Source organism: Thermobia domestica, chromosome 10, assembly GCF_964235325.1.
Source record: "Thermobia domestica chromosome 10, izTheDome1.hap1.1, whole genome shotgun sequence".
Classification (NCBI taxonomy): Eukaryota; Metazoa; Arthropoda; class Insecta; order Zygentoma; family Lepismatidae; genus Thermobia; species Thermobia domestica.
Genome location: NC_137463.1, coordinates 122111714 through 122130151, shown reverse-complemented (window position 1 = coordinate 122130151; position 18438 = coordinate 122111714). Strand labels below are relative to the sequence as shown.

At 35.4% G+C, this 18438-nt stretch overlaps 1 protein-coding gene across 1 annotated transcript in view; it reads right to left on the bottom strand.

Moving 5' to 3' along the window:
• The window catches only part of Glys (glycogen [starch] synthase), a 149550-nt gene extending 145800 nt beyond the window's left edge, over positions 1-3750 (bottom strand). Inside the window, exon 1 of the mRNA XM_081728529.1 lies at positions 3489-3750. The gene's annotated coding sequence lies outside the window, so the exon portion shown is untranslated. The remainder of the gene's footprint in view (positions 1-3488) is intronic.
• Positions 3751-18438: the final 14688 nt, after the last annotated feature.

Sequence of the window (18438 nt, the reverse complement as noted above, 5' to 3'; positions counted from 1 at the left end):
AAATTATATTCTTGTTAGATATATGCACCAAATATCTTCAATTGGTCTTTTCATACTCCATGACAGGTATATCCAAGGCAAGTGATCAGATGAACAACTTCCAAACAACCATCGAAGTTCACAACGTTAACTGCGAATGCGATCATCCGTCCCATTCAATTTAATTTTTGAGAAGCGTTAAGTGCAACCAGTGATTAAATTGTATTGGTACTTTGTAACAATAAAGTACCCTTTTATTGTGTGTTAAAACCACATCAAGTTGTTATAAATATAACAACATTCACATTTACATCCTAACTACGGTATATTATCTTGACTATATATAAAACTACATTAACTGACATAAAATGAAAGGGTACTTCCGGTTGACGGGGAGAGTTGAAATTTTGTATGATTGTTTGTAACTTTTTGGGACTAACCAACGGAAATATTGCCAAAAGTAAATATCTTTAATTTTTAGATCTAAAGGAGCCATGAAGAAATTCTCCATGTTATTTAAATGGGTCTTTTTTTTGGATCTATAATCTTATGTTTTAGGTATTTGGAATTGGAATAAAAACTTCAAATTCTATATGCTTGTAGGTTTTCATCATTACCGAAGTGAATAACTAAAAATAAAATTTTCTAGCTTTAAAGTGGTTTTATGGGAAACTGAAAAATCTTCCCCATGTTATTTATATGAGACATCTTTTGCACTTCCAAATTATTGGGCACTTCCTGTAGGATTACAATAGTTACAATAAACTTGACATGATTATAGCTTTTCGGGACTAACCCACAGGAAAATTGCCAAAAGTGAATATTTTCAATTTTTAGTGGGTCTAAAGAAGCGATGAATTTCCTATGTTATTTAAATGGATCTGTTTTTGGACCTATAATCTCATATTTCAGGTACTTGGAATTAGAATAGAAACTTGAAATTCGGTATGCTTGTACGTTTTCTACAAGATTATTTAACAAAATTTTCAACCTTAGAGCGGTTTTATGGGGAACTGAAAACTCCGCCCCATGTTATTTATATGGGACATCATCCATACCTCGAAATGTTTAGGGACTTCCTGTAGGGTTACAATGATGAAATTTGAAATGATTGTAGCCTTTCGGGACTAACTCACAGGAAAATTGCCAAAGCTGAATATTTTTAGTTTTTTTTTGGGGGGGGGGGGTCTAAAGAGGAAATGATAAATCTCCATGTTATTTAAATGGGCGTTTTCTTGGATACACAATTTTATCTTTTAGGTAACCGAATTGTGAAAACAAACTTGAAATTCGGCAGAATTGTGGGATTAAGAGGTACGAGGCAGTAGGCCGAGCAAAGACGCGGGACTAGGGGCGGAGCCCCCAGCTAGCCAAAGGCTAGTATGAACTGTCAGAAAATAAAAGAGTATTTCCAGTTGACGTGGAAAGTTGAAATTTGGTATGATTGTAGCTTTCTAGAACTAACTCACAGGGAAGATGCCAAAAGTAAATATTTTCAACTTTTAGGGGGTCTAAAGGGGGCATGAAGAAATTTCCCATGTTATTTAAATGGGCCTTTTTTGACCTATAATCTCATGTTTTAGGTAATTGCAATAAAAACTTGAAATTTAGTATGTAGTAAGTTTCGTTAACATTACCTAAGTAAATCACTAAAAATAAAAATATTCAATTTTAGAGTGTTTTTATGGGGAACTGAAAAATCTTCTTTATGTAGGGGCTACAATGATTCAATTTGACATGATTGTAGCTTTTAGGAAATAATAGACAGGAAAATTGCAAAAACCGAATACTTTCAAGTTTTAGGGGGTCTAAAGAGGCTATGAACAAATTTTCCATGTTATTTAAATGGGCCTTTTGGGGGGGGCTAAAATCTCGTACTTTAGGTATCTGGAATTGGAATAAAAACTTGAAATTCGGTATGCTTATACGTATTCATTACCGTTAACTGAGTAAATCGCCAAAGATAAAAATTTCCAACTTTAGAGTAGTTTTATGGAAAACTAAAAAAATCTTCATGTTATTTATATGGGACATCTACACTCGAAAATGTTTAGGCACTTTCGGCAAGAATAAAAATATGAAATTTGGCATGATTGTAGCCTTCTAAGGCTAACCTACAGGAAAATTTCCAAACTGATTACATTTTAGTTTTTAAGGGGTCTAAGGGGGAATTAAAGAAATTTCCATGCTATTTAAATTGATATTTTCTTGGGATACAAAATAATATCTTTTAGATAATTGAAATATGAAAAGAAACTTTAAATTCTGTATAATTGTGGGTTCAAGAAGTGCGAGGACGTAGGCCGAGTAAATACGGGGACGGGGGGGCAGAGCCCCAGCTAGCCAATGGCTAGTTTACATTCATAAAAGTAAAATATTATATAAGTGAAGAAATAACTCAGTTTTAATGATCAATAAGAAAGAAATACCTTGCCGCAAAGGAAACACACATACAAAGAAAAAAATGTGAACGATAATAAAGACCTACAGGATGAGATAACAAAAAAACAGATACAGAATGATACACACATTGAAAGAGTCACAAAGTTTTTGTTTACTGTAAATGTACTGCTAAACCACTTTTTCCCTCAATATTTGTATGTTAATGACGAATCTTCGTCTAGTCTTGGATTTATGTAAATATTTCAGTTTTAACGCCCCTCGATTATGCACTTTATGCTGAGGAAGACGATGATTAAGGCAAGTGAATGATGAAGGAAATGGCGAAATGAGAAAGTGGGGGGGGGAACGGAAGCACTCCGAGAAAACCCACATGATGATGTCCACCAGAAAGTTATTTGGCCAGGAATCGAACCAAGGTTCCCACGCACCAGAAGTAAGCACTCTACCACTAAACCTCTGTGCTATCTCGGATTCACATACCCTAGTATTTGTTGGTGTATGGTATCTTTTGTAAAAGAAGCTACGGCTCTGTTACAGGTTTCATAAATAATAAATAGTTTTGCGGTGTTCACTGACGTCTGTCATTGCCTCCTCTAAGAAAACGGGCTGACTATATTTCTGGTTGGACCACAGGCAAGATTAGTTCAATTCTCAGAAGAAACCATGGCCCTCTTTTAAAATATCTTAATTGCGTTAACAGGCCCAGGATCGAACCTGGGATCTCTCGCACTAGAGGTGAACGCTTCTACCACCGAACAAAACCGCACAGAAAAGAACGCGCTGTCCATGAAAATAGGGGAAAGTTAACTCTCCTGCATCATTACTCCGTTTCTCATAGGGTTCTTCGGACAATGTGAGATCATGGATACTTGAGTTAAACGTGGAATGTATAATCCATTTTTTAAAAACACTTTTAGTTTTATCTTACCGGCTTAATCTAATGTTAAAATTTAAACATCGTAAGATTAAGCTTAAGGTTAAGGTTAAGGCACCATCACAATTAGTTTACTCAAGAACATGGGACTGTCTAATTTATTATTTCCTTAATGGTAGAAGACTGATAGTTTATAGTTACATGCAAAACCATACACAAAGCTTCCACTTACCAGTTAGTTCACCCTTTTGAAGGAAACTGAAGAAATGACACGCGGCTTGTAATCCCCGTACAACTACTCACAAAATTCAATCAAACAAACACTAAAATACTTTTTATCACACAACTGTTCCCTTGTTGTAATCCCATTCACTGTTCACGTAGCCGGGCGTCTGGACTCCCCGACACAAATTGTGTAGATCAGCGTGGAAGACAGACGCACGAGATGTGGGTGACCTTTGAAACCTATTCTATTCTGCTCTTGGCTTTCTGAAGGACGTCGCCGGCTGTTACCTACGTACAAGAGCTTCAGATAAATGTCCACAGATGGCAGCACAGGATAAATGGCCATGTCAATATTATCACCTGATGCTCCCTGGTGATGGGTTCCAGCAAATCTTGCCAGATGGTCCGCATACCATTGAATTTTCTACTAGTAAAACTAACGGCAATCAGTTGGCATATGTTAGTTATTTACTTACTTATTTACTAGAAGTAACTCAATCTTACGAAAATGCCGGTAAAATACAGTAACTTTTCGTACTCAAGAACTATCGCTTTATAGTAGGGGAGCATATCGCACCCCCACTAGAAGAGGGTTACATCTCGGAATTCAATGTTTTTGGAAAACGGCGTTGAAATTTTAAGAAGCTTAAAATATTTCTTTCTGTTGGCTACAAATACAAGTAGTCGGTGATTGTATAACTGCAAGTGAACTTCCTAAACATTAAAGATCATGCGCTAACAGGAAATATCTCAGTATAATAGCCTAACTTTATTACTTTAAAAAAAATAATAATCTTAGATGTAACACTATGCGAATAGGACTTCTCATATAACTGCAGATATAACATACAAATTATAATGAATTTTCGTTAAATTTGCACATTCTTGATGGCTCGCACATCCATTTTCGCTCCTATTCTCTCTTTCAACGTCTGAGGTATAACTGGGTGAAAGATGGTGATATGCAAATAAGATATTAAAAATAGAGTAGGCGAATTACAAAAAATAAAAATTGAGTCTAACTTTTGTTATAAGCATCTTCAAAAATAATCATTTAAAACTTCCTTCTTGAAATGAAAATCTAACATGAATTACACACACTTTGTTACAGATACAATTAAGTACTTTTGACGAGATAGCAATAACCTTCTCTAACCCTGCCAGGGGATGAGGGAAACCGATATCCAAATGGGGACTAACTAGTGATGGGCAGTGGGAATATTCCCGGTGGGAAGGAAAATAAAAAATTGGAATATTCCCGGGTTTTTTCCCTGACATATAAATTCCCGGGAAGGAATTTATTTCCATTTCTTTTCATCTTCCAAATTATAACAACCATGTGCCTAATTACTTTATTTTCATTTATTATTATTTACTTCTAGGTTTTACATAATTTGGAGATTAAAAAAGTAAAATTCGTTGACAGAACTTTATATAACTAATAATATGATATTAGAGGTTCCATTTCTATTTGCACTAAAAAGTAGTAAAGTACTAATTTAGAAATGAAGAAAAGGAACCAGTTTGTAAAGTAATGTAGAAATTATGTGGAAATAGAAATGAAATACTATCAATACACCCCAAACCACCGTTAGTAATAGACGTCGGTCTGTCTCCTCTATCTGACTCGAATTTCTGAATAGGTGCTCGGACTTCTCTTACATGTGAATTAACTCATGAAATTTCGAGAAATAGATAGGAAGAAAGGTCGTGTGTGCCAATGTTACGTGCTAAATTATAAAACTAGGTCAGTATCTTGCAAATATTGTTAACATAAATATGTATGCGCAAATGTGTCTTCTGATACATGGTGAGACATGTCTTCTGAGAGTTACCGAACCTAATTTGTTTATAACATTTAAAAATTTAATATGTTTATAATATCAATAGTAGAGTCAAGTTTAGAAAATCCACTTACACATAAATTTAAACTAGCGGTGTAAAAATATGTGGACTTACTATACCATTTTTCCACATATTAACTTGCATAGAACATATTGTAAGTAAATATACATTTATGCGTACTCTCTAAATATAATAAAATATTAATAAAATAACATAATACCGTTCAGAATATACATTTTGAAGAATCCTCTGGACATAACAGTAATAGTATACGGTGATAAGACAAGAATTTACCTTTGAAATCGTAATATAATAATAGAATTAAATTTTCTTTGTGTTTGTACATAAATTCCCGGAATATTCCCATTTTGGGGAATCTTCCCGGGAATTTTCCCAGGGAATATTTCCGAAAAATATCTTCCCGGGAATTTACCCATCACTAGGACTAACACGTGCCATTGGGTCTGGTAGTGTACGTGGTACCTCAACACGATAACGGGAGAGGTAGCTCTATGGGGCGGCCCTACCAAGGGGGAACAGAGGCCATGTCTCTTCTCCCAAATGGTGGCTTACAAGTACCATTGGGTCTGGAAGAGATACCAAGTATCTCAACGTGTCCGTGGCGAACCTACCAGGGGGTTATAACTTATTCCCAAATAAAGATGTCTGTTTGGTAGCCAGTCTACATCAGTCATTGGATCTGGTAATGTACGGTGTACCTCTACCGTATTTAGAGCAATGCTGGGCAAAATAGGTAAGCAAACCTATTTGAAATACAACATACAAAATAGTATCACAAAATGTATTTAAAATATAAAATACAAAATAATTTTGAAGCCAATAATGGAGAAATATAATGTAAAAATGTAATAATTCTGACATTTACATGTGAATTAAATATAAAGAGTAAATTTACTGTAAATTTGTAAAAAAAAAAAAAAAAAAAGTTTTGTATCTTCTATCATACACAGTAAACAGTGGTGCCCACCCCCCCTCATGTCCGTGACGCACCCCCCCTCAATTGCCTATCCGTAGGTGTTCTTCCTTGAAAAAAAAATCTTTTCGATTAATTTTTACACCCTCTCAAACATATTTATATAGATTTTTACCCCCCCCCCCAATATTTCAATGACGCAGTTTGCGTCATAGCCCCCCCTTGTGGGCACCCCTGCAGTAAACATGATTTTATTTAATTCGACAGAATGGCTCTGTATTACTCTAGCTATGTTAAATTTTATACTCAGTTTTCAGAAGTGAATTTAAAATACAAAATACAAAATAGGCATCACTAATTTATACATAGCCCTTGCCGGATCCCGGCTTTTTGGGCTATTTTTTAGACTTTCAGTGAAGCAGCTACTGGATCGTCACTATTTATCCTAGGATCATGGTTCATACCTCATTCTCTTCAGAATAGAACTGGCTTTCAGGTGGTACCATTCACATGTTTCCATCATATATCTAAGGCGGGAAATTCCCGAAAAAGGGATTTTTTGGTCTAAATATCCCTTTTTCAACTTTTAGCCCCTATGGACCCCCCTGTTTTAACGCAGAAATCTGAAAAAATCTGTTAAATACTACTCGGTGGACTGAATGTTTGTGCACAATTTCAATCTTCTAGGTGCAAAAATAAGCCCGCTATAAAATATATATACCGACAATGCCCCATATTACCCTATACAGAAGTATATTTTGAAAAAAAATCACTGAGACGTCCCTAATTACCCTAGAATAATAATTCGACCGTCATTCTCTTCAGACGGTATGACTTACGTGTACGTATGACTTACGGTATGACTTACGGTATTACCTGACCAGGATATTAGTGCGGTTTTTCGTGGAGGGCGCTAGTGTTGTGTTTACATCAGTTTCTAGGTAAGCGCGGTGGGACAGGGGAATGGAGAGCGTCACTCTACAGTGTATCCAACGATTTTCAAAAGTTGCAGTTTACATGTTATAAGTAGCCTAATCTGTTTCGCTAAAGAACTCCATAAATTATATAGTTGTTATTGAATGCAGTAATGATTATTCCTGCAGTAATGCAGATGTATTGTGGATAATGGCATATGCGTGGAAATTAACAATTTAAGAACAAGATAGCACACAAGTGAATTTCTACCGTGTATTAAGCAGATTATAAAAATTGATTACGTTTTATTTGATTTCATTATAAAACAGTAGAAACCTGTAAAACTCAGTAATAAGATGTTAATGACTAAAAGATTAATTATGGATTGGTAGCTTAGATACTTGAAAGAATTCCGATACGTTTCCACTCGAGAACTGTGGAAGTTCTCTTCGTTGGTCTATTGGCTAGCGCATGTGTCTTTGATGTACGTGGTTCTGTGAGAGCCCAACAATTAATTTTACAATCTTTCACTTTCATTAATCATCTGTCTCCTCTAGCATAAAGAGCATAATCATGGGACGTTAAATTAAAGAAATTTCGTTTCATTTTTTCGATGAATGTGAACCCTTTGGGGGAAAAGGAAGTGAAGAAGAAATTTTCCTTAATTTTTTAAAGGGCTACGGGATTGGATAGCTTGTCTTTCGGGATTGCCTTGTAAAACCTGATTACAATGCATCTTTCTTTTAGGATTATTATCGTAATCCAGCCTTTTGGTAAATGTGAAATAAAAGTGTCGATAAAACATCAGCGTATGAGTAATGTAAGTATAAATATTATTGGTTCAATGCAGGATAAATTCACAACTTTTATTTATGAGTATAGAAATTCCCTTTGAACTCCCTCTGAATTTCTTTCAGACCCTAGGTCTTTTGTGACAAAGAATTATTTCTACTATCTGTTTTCATACAGAATATAATTTTGAAACTTGGGAGCCTAGTGTTGTCTTTGTGCTGTAATACATAATCATTTGTCGATTGACTTCAGAAGACTGAGTTTAGTCCGTGAGCATAAGTTGCATATAGTTCAAACATATCAGATGTACGGTCTTGTTTAACAAATCCTGTGTGCACATATGCAATTCAAAGACAAAGGCAATCAATCGTCTTTAAACAGCTGTATTTTTATTTCAAGTGTAAGTACTAAAATGTGCTACGTATAGTTCCAAAAGGGGATCCTTAAAAAAAGGGGGAAAAAAAAAACTGAACTTACGTACCTAACATTGGAACTCATCTTCTTCTTCACGATTTGATGTAAGAAGCGGCCACATGATTTCCAGCCAATTGTTTCATCGCCGGTATCTTTGAGCAATGAGATGGCAGTGGAAGACAAACTTCGTTCTTCTAACTTGATATTTTGAAAAACTTACGCAAGTGGTTTGGTTACTTAAATACAGATCTATTCACTCTAATCAATTTCAAAAGTACCTTAACTTTATAACATAATGAATGTAAGAGTTACCATGAAAATGTATTTTGTATTTCTTTTTTAATATGAAATTCATTTTTTTCTGAATTTCACTGGAGCTATAAGAAATCAATTGTCAGGCTCCCCACTTTAAATTTTAATCGCTCCCCTACCGTCCCCAATGTAACATTGGGTTTATTTCTTTTAAATATTTTTTTTTTCAAAATATGGTAGAAATACTGGATTTTTAAATTACCAAACCATGCTAAATAATAACAGGTTAAATATCAGAGAAAGTTATCTTTATCTACCATCTTAATTAGGGGCGGATCCAAATCTCCTTTGGAGGCGGTTAGATTATCAGTTTCTCTGTCACCAGTCTTTTGCAGCACATCCGAAAACTCAATGCAAATTTGTTACTGAAGGTACTGTGAATCGATCGATCACATGGTCCAAATTGATAGCAATTTCGAAGACGCCTTATCTCAAAACTACACAATAAAACTTGCTTTAAACAATGAAAGCGCAGGTGCCAAAGTATAACTTTGATTCACAAAGATGAACTGTGGTTTTGTTAACAGATGAAGTAGGAATTCCTTACACTCTAATGCTACGAAGTTCTCAGTGTTCCTTTGTACACTGAGGTTAGTTTATTCGCAAGTTATTGCCAAATTAATGTAGAGGGTGTATGTACTTTTTTTTTGTCAGTCCCTTAAAATGTTCTGAAAATAACTTACATAACTTTTGAAATTGTGTTTGTCTTAACTTGAACATATGCGTGAAGTGGTTTATTATGAACAGAGCAAAAACAACTGTGATAGATTAATTACAAGTAATCCGGTTAGAAACACTGTTGTTTGTATTTTAGTTCCAAAACCGGCCGCCCGCACTCGTTCGCTGGTCAGGATATACCTTTCAGAAGGTATGACTTACGTGTCTCCATCATGTATGTGAGGCGGGAAAATCGTGAAAAACGGGATTTTTTGTCTAAAAATCCCCCTTTTCAACTTTTTCCCCTCTGGACCCCCCCCCCTCTGTTTTAATGCAGAGATCTGAAAAAAATCTGATAAATACTACTAGGTGGGCAGAATGTTTATGCACAATTTCAATCTTCTAGGTGCAAAAGTAAGCCCGCCAAAAAAATATACCGACCATGTTCCATTTTTCCCTATATAGAAGTATATTTTTTAAAAAATTCCCTGAGACATCCCTAATTACCCTAGGATAATAATTCGACCGTCATTCTTTTCAGAATGGAACTGCCTTTCAGACGGTATGACTTACGTATCCCCATCATGTATATGAGGCGGGAAAATCCTGAAAAACGGGATTTTTGGGGTAAAAATATCCCTTTTTTCAACCCTTTGCCCCTCTGGTTCCCTCCTGTTTTAACTCACGAATCAGAAAAAAATCTGGTAAATACTACTCGGTGGACTGAATGTTTGTGCAAAATTTCAATCTTCTACGTGCAAAAATAAGCCCGCCAAAAATATTGAACATAGGCTTAATAAATGAAAAACTAAAATTTATACTTATGACGGCATCACCTCCTATGTCTGGACGCAGGAAGGTGTGAAACCATACGTAATGTCTTCTACAATGCCTCTGGACTTGAAAAACAAACAAACAAAAAAAAAAAAAAAACCGGACGAAAAAGCTCAAATAGGAGAGAAATAACGCAATGTACCATGAAAAACGCGTATGGTACAGATTGTACCATGGGATCCCCAAAGGGATAGTCTGCAATATATTTGTATTGACTATGGTTCATATAATAGTTTAGACATCAAACACAATCATTTTCTTTGTATTAACCATCAACCATCCTCTTTCATTTAAGAAAATGCTTATTCGCTTTCAGCAACAATTGTTAATCGAACATTTGTCACTTACAGTATATTCATTCTATGAGGTCTCACAATGAGGCCCCCAAAGGAGAAAAGTCACTCAACAGCTGCTGAACTTGGCACACATGTATTGAACTCTTTTAAATAATTAAGAACAAGAGAGTACTTCCCCAGTACACACAGTGAAGTATTTGAATCTTCATGGTACTGGAGATATTGCAACTGAGAAGCATTGGAGCACAGACATTCTCCTCGTGATCGCTGGTGTCCAATTCGAACAAATAATATTGTTCATCATTAAGATCATTTGCTTTTTCATTTGATGGCATAGTTTTGTCAGTTGAGTGTTCATAGCGAATCTTTTCCATAAATGTGTGGTGGATATATTAATAATTAATCCCGATTATAAATCATTAACACCAAACCAAACACCACAAATGCATCTTTCACAGATGATATGTTTTCCTTGGAAACCCTCTAAGTTTATAAAACGAATGCGTGACAGAAGAAAAGAAAACATCATTTACTGATAACTCCAACGTTAAACATTCATGAATTTTTTTCCATGCCCTTTAACAATGCCTTCACTAGCGGATTACAGTACTTTAATGAACGTAGTTGAAGTTGTTCCAGAACTTTCTTCATGCGAATAAGTTCTGGGGTCAGCTCGTCATAAAAGAAAGAGTCAGGCGATTGGAGCCGATCAAGTCCTTATGCGATGGGCTCCATACAATTTAAGTATCCGTCAGAGTCATAGCTAGAGGTTTTAGCGCCCGGGGTGAAGTGGAATTTGGCGCCCCTACACTCACCTTACCAAGCTCTTCCTTTTCTTTTCTTATTAAATATAAAAGAAGTAGCTTTTGTTCTTACACTATGTTGAATTTTTATTAAGCTGTTTGGACAGACCATTGCAACAACCAAAAGCGATCATTATGTATTTTTTTGTGTGTCGTCCTACTTGCGAAAGTCTAACGTGTGACAGGAACTGTTAACTGTCCTATGAGCGACCGATTCGATCTTTTAACTAGCTTATAAGTTACCGATTCGTTCATACTAAGATAACACTAGTCGACAAAAAAAAAAAAAAAAAAAATCTCTGGCACACGGAAGAAAATACCTGATTCTAATAGAACTTTTCATGTAGAATTCGAATCTGCAATCAGTTTTTCTCCATCACCCTCAGTTTTCCCATGACAGAGGGATTTTCGGAAAATTTCCACTCAAATATCCTTTTTTTAAACCATTTTCATACCTGTAGTTTGGGTACCCTTAGATATATAAACACACAAATTATATTGTATGTTAGCTTGATTTATACTTAGTAAGCCCTCTAAGTTTCATAAGAAGCGCATTATTCTTTGTAGAGAAATAAACATATTTATATAGAAATATGCTATGTGTACTGTTCATTTTAACATATTAGTGCAGATAAAATCACATGTAACTTCCACGAAAATTACAATATAAGCACGGTCAATACCTCATTGGATTTGAAATAAAACATATTTTCAATGATGTATACACAGTGTCACCATTTTTTGTATGAGGGAATTTCTAGAGGTATTTTGTGGGAAATTCCCTCCAAAAAGTAGTTTATAAGATTTTTTTGTCTTAACTTACTATTTGTATATAGTGATACAGAAACAAGAACTGCACTAAAACGTAATTTTATGTCTACTTAATAAATAATACAAAAGAAGTGAGTGGTATCTTCTTAATAAATGAACATTTACTTACCTTAACTAAAATGTTTTAGTTGTCGACTTTCTTCTGTGTTTGGTTTCTGGAACATCTCTTTTGAGTGTCCAACAGTAATCAGCTAGCATTTGTGAACTCCACTGTCCCTGGTATCTCTTCTCCATGGTGGAAATGTCTTGATGAAAACGTTCGCCATGCTCATCACTAACAGCGCCAAGGTTTTCAGGAAGGAAATCCAGGTGGGAGTCTAGAAAGTGAACTTTAAGGAACATGTTGCAACCCATTACTTTGAATGATTGCAGGAAATCACTCACAATTTCACGGTAATTCGGCGCTTTCTGGTTTCCTAAAAAAATCTCTGTTAAACATTTAAATGAACACCAAGCTGCTTTCTCAACCGGAGTTAAGAGATCCTCAAATTTTTGGTCACGAATTAAACATGTTATTTGGAGGTCTACAAAAACCCTTCCTTGATTTTAGCGTCTAACCCGAGGAAATTTTTCCTTGAGATAACAAAATCCTGCATTACTTTTGTCCATTGCCTTAACAAAGTTTTTGAAGATACCCAACTTTATGTGAAGAGGAGGTAGAATTATCTTATAAGGGCTCACCAGTGAGGAATAAACAACATTCTCCTGTCCAGGAGTTAATACACGCTTTGGTCATTCCTTCTTGATGTAATGTTCTGCTTTGTTCCTGCTGTCCCATTAGCAGATGAAACAACAATATTTCGTATAACCAAGCTGCAAACCCATTAACAAAGAAATAACTTTTAAATCACAGCAAACGGTCCACTTGTATTTCTCATACTGAATTTTTTCTAACACTATTTTGATGTTTTCATAGGTTTCTTTCATATTAGTTGCATAAGCCAAAGGCACTGAAGGAAATTTGTTGGCATTGTGCAAAAGGACAGCCTTAAAACTAGTTTTGGAAGAGTGAATAAACAATCTCCACTCTGTACTTATATGTGCATGTCCGAGTGTATCCATCACAGCACAGACATTATTACTATACACTAAATCATTTTCTTGAGAATAGTAGTTTTGAAACTCTGTATGACGGTTTCGAAAAATACACACTTTAGTGTCACGATGGAACATTTTCCATCCTTTAAGTCTAGAAGCAAGAAGTTCTGCCTGTATCTTGGAGAGTTTTAAATCCCGTACGAGGTAATTTAGTTCACCCTGAGTTATCAGATGGGGGTCCAATGTAGATAAGTAGGGTCATCTTCCTCATTTGGAACTTCAGTAGTTCCCTCAAGTACGTAATCCTCATTTACCGTAAGATGAGCAGGAGGTACTGGTACAGGTAATTCTGCACTGTGTGGAACTGGCCTAATTGCTGATGGCAAATTAGGGTACTGTACTGTGTGCATAGATTTACTGGTTATTCCTTTTGTCTGTGTCATACAAAAGTAGCAGTCTGAAGAATGATCTTTTGGTTCCCTCCAGATCATCGGTACTGTGAAGTTCATGTTTCGTTCACCATTTGCACACCCAGTTAGACGTTTCACGCAAGTACAACAAATGTAGTGAGGAGCCCAATTCTTATCTTGGTCTCCTACACAGCAAGCAAAATATAACTGATAACATTTCCTCGCAAGTGGAGTAAAACATCGACGTTGTGATTTAAATGTTAGCTCCCCACATACATAACATAAATTGTCCGGGTAATTTACACACTTCCTCGCCATCTTGTATTCTGTAAGGTATCACACACACATACACACACGAATCTACACTCCATCAATCATGAAGCAGCACAAACGTAATCTAACTCAGTGCATCACCACACAACACAATCTATTCGAACTCCACAATGTATATACAATGAAAAATTTACGTTCCTAGAGGTCTCATTTCTTCTGACCGTTCATCAAGCTATAAGGGATTATATCAGATAGCTATACGACTAGCTTTTGTAATTCAAAATAAGTGGGGAAGACGAATTAAGCAATTAGTTTACGTTTTGGTAGCTTACAACAGAGGAGAAGGTAAGTTAAAGAGTTTATTTACCTTTTGGATTGTTTAGAGTGGACTGCATTGTAATTGGTGGGATTGGTTGGGAATGGCCAATCAGATGTAAGGAATCTCAAAAACTGTCTTTTATTATTGAAATATTTTTCTCATTTTATTCATAGAGTTTTAAGAAGTCTAAAATGTAGATAGTTGGCGAAACTGTTAGGTTTTTCCTAAATAAAATATAATGATTTCCTTAATGAATAATTAGATTTGAATTAAATTAAGTACAGAAAGCAGAGCTTTTCAAGAAGGGGAAGATTTACAATTGGATTTTCAATAATTAATTACATAGGAACATACTTTCCATGGAAATATCCCTGTTGTCTCGTCAACTCATTTGATATATTTTAGGCCTATGTCAAATCCAACTCAAAATTAACATAAGTTTTATTTGCACTCGCAGTAGAGAGAAAAACATATTTGACGAACAGTATTACTAGCATATATGTTTTTCATAGCAACGATGTTCGGACGCTAATACCGCTAGAAGCAAACATATTTAACGAGAGGGAATCATACCATTTTCCAAATGAATCGGTCCTTTATAGGCCAGATAACAGTTCCTGTCGTCTCTAGGACTATTTTTTTTTTAAATTAAGACTTGTTTACAAGAGGTTTATTTTGGACTTTTTGTTCAACTTGACAAAACTACTTTTGGTTGTATTCAAATCCACTTGGGAAATAGTTATAGAAATTTACAACTCTTACAACTTTTCATATTATCGATAGGAAATGAAATTTCAATACGTTAGAAACTATGTGCTTTTAAAATGTTCGAAATGGGTGATAGCATTAATTTCCAGTAATAATTGTAAAATTTTGAAATTTTCTTGTGTATGTGACCACAGAAGTAACATTTCAATTTCGATTCTTTTACTTTAAAAATATTTCGTGAAATGTAACGGAAATACAAAAGAAGCCTCCCTTGTGAATTTCTCAATGTTGATCGAAGAGGTGAGGAATATGTTTAATGTTTCTATTTAAAATTCAAAATACAGTTTGGCTACTTGCATATGTTTGAAATTAAAGAAATTACTTAATTTAAGGTTACTTATTATTAAACATATTAAAACATATTATTATTAAACATGCACTAACACTATCCTCCCCATATATATAATTCGTGTGTATCTTTTGTATGTAAAAGTATCACACAACTAGATACGTACGAGTAGTAATGGCGTCAACCTACCACACTCTTGATTATCCAATTTGGGGTCCCCATGGACCATAGCGAATGAACCAGGGATGCTTTGGCCCGGGATTGCGTCACCTATTGAAATTTTGCTTATGCTTATTCAGGGGCCATGCACGCTGGTGCGAATGAATGAGAGACTATGAGGTCATTGAATTGGGATTTTTTGGTTCAGAGGTTATGATGATTTTTTAAATTTACTAAAAAATATGGTTTAGATGATTGATTACGTTATGAAATAGTACAGGTTTATGAATGCTTTTTATTTTCGTTCCCTTTTATGGCATAAAATTTGGAGATTTTTATCCTATGGACTAACACTGGTGCAAATGAAATCTTTAGTTTTACGTCCCACGGTTAGGCTAAAGGAGACGATGACGAAGAAAAATGAATGAATTAGTGGGAGAAAATTGGAGTATACCGAGCATAATGTTGCCCACCACAAAACTACTTTCGCGGGGTTTTGAACCAGGGACCCCATACAGCAGAGGTGAACGCTTTACCACTGACCCACCGCGTCCCTACTGGTGCAAATGAAGTAGAGGTATTTGGTTCGAGCTAATGTGTTTATTTGACGTCGGCGTGACCCTATTTCACTTTTGGGACCCCACATGGACCATAGCGAATGAGTTAGAAATGCTTTGGCCCAGGATTGTATTACCTATTGAAATTTTGCTTATGTTTACTCAGGGGCCAGGGAATGCATAGGATCACTCATGACATATATGATCACCTTGATTCACGTGACGAGAGGGACCTCGTTCCCTTTGATGAGTATAAAAATATTAAAATTTGGAAGTTTTGTTAACTTATCTTATTACTTTTGATGAGACATTTTCGTTATATAATAGAGTACAATGGTTTACTTTTAAATTTGGGAGTCATCGTTCCCTTTGATGAGTGTTGTTTTTGGAGCCTTATTAAGTTATATGGAGGCGTATTTAAAATTATTTCCTTAAATTTGATAAGAACTTTGTGATCCATTTTGTTCAGTTTCAGGGGTGAACATGGATACCTTGCAATCGTCCCGAGTTCGATTCTTGGTGCTATTTCAGGAAATGTTGAATTTAACGTCCCCGTGAAACGATGGTGATGAGAAATGATAGGACGAAACAGGGGAAACATGAACTTCCTTGACTGAGGATTGAAGCAGGGACCTCACACATTAGGGACAAACGCTAAGCCACTGTGCTCCATTGGGAAGTTTTAATTTGCTGATTACTAAAATACGTTATAGACATTGGAATAGTCCGAGTTCGATTCTTGGTGCTAGTTTCAGGAAGTGTTGAATTTAACGTCCCCGCGAAACGATGAGAAATGATAGAACGAAACATGAACTTCCTTGACTGAGGATTGAAGCAGGGACCTCACACATTAGAGATATGCGCTAAGCGACCGTGCCCCATTGAGAAGTTTTAGTTTGTTGATTACTACGTTATAAACATTGTAATTGTCCGAGTTCGATTCTTGGTGCTAATTTCAGGAAATGTTGAGTTGAACGTCCCCCTTGCGGCTAAGCGAAACGACGATAATGATGAAATGAGGAAACATCATAAACTTACTTGACTGAGGATTGAAGCAGAAGCCTCACACATCAGAAATAAGCGCTGAGCCACCATGCCACCTTCGGTGCGTGCAATTTCACATATGAAAAGAACATGGACAGGTTATGTTACATTACATAATTCGGTGTGAGCAGTTTTCACACTAGGTTTATGTTTCATATAGAAAGATAGAAGGTCTGTGTTGTCATCTTTTTTACTTCGTGTACGACTTTGACCTTGAAGGAAACCTTGCTGACTCAGTGCTAAGCATTGGCATTAAAACGCATAAACATAATCTTATTGTTTAGTAGGATGTATTTAGAGATTAATCAGACGTTTAGGGTTGTTGGTTCGAATCTAGTTGTGTTTGCTGTAACTCAGTGCCTGAGCAGTACTTAGCGAGATTTTCCAGTGTTGCCAACACTATCAGAATGAATCGATTCATTTAGTCGGAGAAGTTTCTTGACGAAAACTGATTTTTGTTTTGTACACAAAAATTTTTCTGAAACAGAATTGTTTGTACATAAAAATTTTTTGAAACAGTTTTTGTTTTGTACACAAAAAATTTCTGAAACAGAATTTTGTTTCGTACACAAAAATTTTCTGAATCAGTTTTGTTTCGTACACAAAAAATTTTCTGAAACCAATTTTGTTTCGTACACAAAAATTTTCTGAAACAGTTTTATTTTGTACACAAAAAATTTCTGAATTAGTTTTTGTTTCGTACACAAAAAATTCTGAAACAGAATTTTATTTTGTACACCAAAAAAAAAGTTCTGAAACGAAAAATTTAGTTTGATCTTTCCGTAAAACATTTTTAGAAATTTTATTTTACCGGTAAACTGATTCAGAAAAAGAAATTGAAATCGCAATACAGGAAAAGGATTTGATTTTAGGATGTGAAAGAAAACACAGAATTACTTTTTCTTTTCATGTTTCTGTACATTTATTTTAGCATGTGAAATAGAATACAGAATTTCTTTTTTCCTTCAAAGGAAAACGGTCCGTGACGGGTACAAATTCTGTAAAGAGAAAATAAAACATATGAATATACATGGTAATATTTATTTTGTTTCCTGTGAAAGAAGAAGAACATATTATTAACATCGAACTAACTGATCAAGAGAGAGTGAGGTTAGAAAGAGGAAAGCAAATGTGACGTACCTGAATTCCTTTTTTTTTTCTCCATTGCTTTCTGCAAGGTAATGTCATCTGAGTTTGTTTCCGCTGTGGCATCAAAAGGAACTCGTGCATCGTTGAAGCATGTCTCGTGTTGATTCTTTGCCCGTCTTTGGGAGGTGATGTTGGTGGGATTAGGGGAAAATATGGCTGTTATTCTGTTTTGGCTTTTTTATACCCATAGGGTAATGTCTCGCATGTGTCTGGTATTAGTCGGCGTTTTATAGTTGAAACTGTACTTCTTTTCTTCAGGTTTTGTGACAAGCTGATGATCGTGGGTTCTGTAAATTTTGTGCGGCGTGCTAATGGAGA